Source organism: Acyrthosiphon pisum, chromosome X, assembly GCF_005508785.2.
Source record: "Acyrthosiphon pisum isolate AL4f chromosome X, pea_aphid_22Mar2018_4r6ur, whole genome shotgun sequence".
Taxonomy (NCBI): domain Eukaryota; kingdom Metazoa; phylum Arthropoda; class Insecta; order Hemiptera; family Aphididae; genus Acyrthosiphon; species Acyrthosiphon pisum.
Genome location: NC_042493.1, coordinates 21,554,810 through 21,560,048, shown reverse-complemented (window position 1 = coordinate 21,560,048; position 5,239 = coordinate 21,554,810).

Here is a 5,239-nt window from a genome sequence, read left to right as displayed (position 1 = left end):
ATACCTAGTGTAGTAATGTAATAATATAGTAAATGTGTGAAATATTTATATATTTATAATTTTAATCATAGGTAAACAATCTACTAGTATTTGTATATATTATGTGCATACACTAATTTACATTATTATATATATATATATGTACACATGTAAGTTCATATATACCTAAACATAAGGATTTAATTTTATAATTAATTAATTTACCCCGATTGAACTATATAGATCTTTATAGTACCATGATTGGTGAACGAAAGGTAAGGAAATGGCTTTCATAATTAATAATAAAGAAACAGAAATAAAAATTCTAAACAGAATATATTTTATACTTATATTGTATTAAAAAAAAAAAACATATTGAAATTAATCTAGTAGTAGAAAGGAGACGCGATTTGTTGAGATTGGATGACGGACGGATGTCGTCCGAGCCAAGAGAATAGTTGATTTATGATGTCATTCTTGTTAGCGATTAATGATGAAGAATAACTATCATTACAATAAACAGAATTAGTGGTGAATCATGAATCTTTAGGTCGAGGAGATGACAGATGGTTCGGAATCACTCGGAGCCACCGTTACCGGCCACGGTTACATGCACCGATACCTACATGAAAGGCTATTTGCTTGCAGACCTTGGCACCAGCCTCAGCTCTGTGGAGCACGCATGTTTGTATTTTAGAATTTGGGCCCTAACATAGGTCCTTTCCACATCTTAGGCACACACATAGATGTGTATGTATCTGGCCTTGACCCGACCACCCCATGACTACTCCGGATGAAGCCACAGAGACATTCAAATCTGCCTCCCTCAAAGTCAATGGCGGCAGGAACTCTAACCCGGGTATCTCTCACTAGGTGTCAGTCACCTCCATTCTGGTATTGAGAATGGGGAAATTGTACCAACTCTGCCAGCTCTGTCCTGGACGTCTAGAGCACTCGGTGATAACTTCAGATAAGTAAAGGTCAGCTGGAATAACTGCGAAGTGAACCGGCTGACACACAAACGAGTGAGATGCTACAGGTGTCAGGTGTACTGGACACATCGCATCGGACTGCATTGGACTTAACCTGTCGGACTACTGTCACCGCTGCAGAAACCCTGGTCGCAAAAAAGTTTCATTTTTCGAAAATGAGTGACAGACTAAACTAAAATAATCACGTAGTACTAACGGGACACAATACGATTAATATTAGCATTGATTATACATAGTATAGATGTCTCACTGGCCGTGATTAGGGCTGACGGAAGGCATGTGGGGGCAGTGCGTTCGCACAGGACGGCGATATTACAGCCCCTTATGAATTTGCCACCCCGGTAATACGGGCAAGGCGACAATTATGCAATACAAATAATACAAATAAAAACACGCTTAAAAGTTTGTGGTTATTTATTTTTCTGTTGTATATTATATTATATTATTATTATGTTCTAATGGGAAAGTAGAATCAAAGCATTTAAACCTTTTCGTTACCAAATTGGAGAATTATATGATGCTTTATTCGAAATTGTGCAAGATAAAAATGTAGATTCTATGACTAGGCATGAAGCTGAATATCTTTGTAAGTACATATATTAAACAATTTAATTTCCTTTGTTCTATCATTATTTGGTATGATTTACTCAATCACATTAATCCTGTTACCAAATTAATGCAAAAAATTAATTTTGATATTAGGGCAGTTATAAAAATATTGGAAGCATTATTATTATATTTGAAACAGCAAAGACTTGATTAAGATAATTCATTTGATAAATATGTTTTTGAAGCTTCAAAACTGGCATTAGAAATTGATGCGGTGAGCAATCGGTTGGAAGAATCAGAGCACGTCGTGTTAAAAGACAATTTGATTACGAAAACGTGGATGAACCTATTATTGATCCAAAAATTAATTTTAAAGTTAACTTTTTTAATAATATATTTAATATTGCCATTAATATTTAATAGTATACATGATAGATTTGAACAGATAAAGGAACACAGTAATTATTTTTCTTTTCTTTATGGCATAAATAAATAAAAAGATATGACATACGATAACCTATCAAATCATTGCAAAGATTTGCAACTATTTTTAACAGATGGAGATTTAGCCGATATCAACGGACTTGAAATGGCAGATGAACTCTGAGTTATAATACCAATGGTTGAATCTAACTTGTCCCCGATTGAACTTTTAAAGTTTGTAATTAATGATGTAAACTTTCCATTTTTTGTTCGAATATTATTAAATTTTACTAACAAAAGTCAAAAATACAAGCAGTGGCGCAACTAGGGCTGAAATGTTGGGGGGCTCTAGCCTCCACCTGACATTACACGAAAAGTAACCCGTGGGGGCAATTAAAGAAAGTCATACAAACAAAATAAATTATTTATTTACTGAAGTATTTAATTATACCCAATTTTTTAATATTTATATTATAATTTTCAAACATTAACAATACCTAATATTTTTTGATTAGTACCTTTATATTATTATATATTATAAATTATAATATATCCCCGAAATTAAATATTACGTTTCCTAATAATATTTTAACGATATGTCAATAATAATAATTATTATTAGAAGTAGATTTTACAAGTTTTACTTAATATAGGTAGATACAATATTTAAAAGATTATAAAATAAAAATATTTCGAATGATCAATACATCAAATAAAATAAATAATTATTAAACAAATAGTTAATGAATGTAGGAAAAGTATACCTATATTATATAAGTATAATAATATATTTGTAATTAAATATTAATAATATGGTAATAGTTACACTAATTACGTTTTAAAAATTCCATATGGTTGTCAGCTATATTGTATAATATTCCTAGGGTCGGGGATTTTTTTCAAGGGATTTTTACTCCGCTATTTCCTATCTCTATGTTAGATGTCAGTGCATAGGTATACTGTACGATTATGTATAATAATCTTACCAAATACAAAATAATTTATACCCTACTGACATAAATTGTTTCCTTAAAATGAATACAAGTATACAGCTTATGATATTTACCATATATTTTATCAAAGGCAATATATAAAAAATAAAAAATAAGAAATAGTTTAATTTTAAAGATTTGTTTATATTTTAGGAAAGAATTGAATATTTTATTTTGAGGGGGCTATTAGAAGTTTGAGGCTTAGCTCCCTCCAGCCCATCCCCCCCTAGGCTGTGCTTATTAATACAAGACTATATTAGGGCTTTTGATAGCTTTAGTCGTTTTTCGTGCATTTAGACCTATTAAGCGGAAAAAAAATACTTCCAGAAGTACAATTTTAATTTCGAAAAAATACAAGAATTTCTCCACTTTTTGTTTGTGTTTTTATAGCCTAACTTGTAGGAAGCACATTTTTTATTAATAATACTAAAGTAAAAGTGTATTTTGAAAAAAAAAAGAAAATTAATTTGGTACTATACTAATTAAACAATAATTCAAATCAAAAATCCATTTCCTTCATAACCTAGAAAAGAGATTAAGAAATTAAAATATTTTTTTCAAAATTAAAATAGGGCTTTTAGCACTGGCCGAATTTTTATCCCGCTTTTTGGGAGTTTCGTGGCACATAGGAATTGAACAAGTAACGTGACTGCCTGTATGTACGTTACTGAGGTCCAAGAGTCTTAGCATTAATTTATCTTTAATTACAATAAAGCTTTAGGGGAACTCACACACAGTCATACAGCACTAACGATGGATGTACCTACAATATTTCTTGAATCCGACCCCTTCAAAATGGTTCGTTTTCGACAGCCTTGACTTTTAACTTTTATCAAACCTATAATATAATATAAAACGAGACAAAAAAAAATGTTGGGGGGGAGCGGGTCACCCTCTAGCTACGGCGCTGCCACTTATGTTAATTATTGGAGTTATTTTTCTATTGGCATCATCCCAAAATGTTAAAACAATTACATCTATAAGTATTCATAAAACTTATATACCTACTTATTCAATTTATGTGAATTATTATTTTTTTTTCCACGAAAAAAATGTAGGTATATAGGGCGGCATTTTTATAAATTGGCACAGGACGGTCAAATACCTAGCACCGGCACTGGCCGTGATTATACGTTGCACTAAATTTTAGCTTATTTATTTACAATATATAGCGTTAGTAGTCGTAAGGAAAATAATAATTTGGCCGGTGGTAGTGGAAGCATTAATGTATCTTCATCTGTATAATAATTTTTTTTTCACTACTCATTCACGTCCGTTAATTAATCGTCATTCGAGTTGTGAACGCCGATAAGGGATTCAAATCCAACGTTGCCAAATTTAATGGAACACACGTTGTCTTTTAATAATAATATTATTTATTTTAGATGTTTACTACATGACGTATGAATTAACATTGGTCATTGAGTAATTGGAACACATAGTATGCTGTATATTGTATATAATAATATAATATTATTATCTTATTTTTTAGATTCTGAGTAAAACGATGAATGTATTGATTTTACAATGATGTGTTTTTTTTATTTTTATTATTTTTTTTTATGTCTGTCATCACCTTTTAGGTCAGTAAAAATTGTTAGATTTTCTTCAACAGTATCTCTTCTGAAAGGAAAGTGAATCTAGTTAGTACTTTGGGGGGTCAAAAGTAAAAATTTCCCAGTAGTTTTCAAAAGCGCCGTGAAAAACAAAAGAAAAATTAAGGAAAAACGGAAATTTTTACGCAATGATTGTTTTTGAGTAAATCGATTTTGATTTTTGGTGCAACTAATAAACAAATTACCGTAGGTACATGGCATTTTGACAGAATGTTTACATTAGCATTTTCTATACACCATAACATTATAAAAATATTTTGACTTATTTTGAGCTCTTTACAGACATTTTCAGTTTCCAGTTAACTAAAAAGTAGAAAAGAAAAAAAGAAAAAGAAAAATTTTTAAAAACACTTCTAAAAAAACATGTTAAACATTTTAGATTCTGAGTGAACGACGAATGAAAGGCAGATGAAAAATATTAAAAATCGTTAGTCACAGTTTTTTTTTATAAACATATAAAGTTCAAAAAATGACAAAATATGGAAAAATCACGAAAATTTGCAAATTATTTCGAGTTAGAAATTCATAAAAATTTTTCTTTTTAAATCTAAGATATGAAAATGTAATACAAGATTCCTTATAAGATTGTCTACCTTTATCAAACAAAAAATATCTATAAGGAAGTCAAATTAAATTTTTATGATCGTTTGAAATTCAAATTTTTACAACAATGGATATTCACTCGATT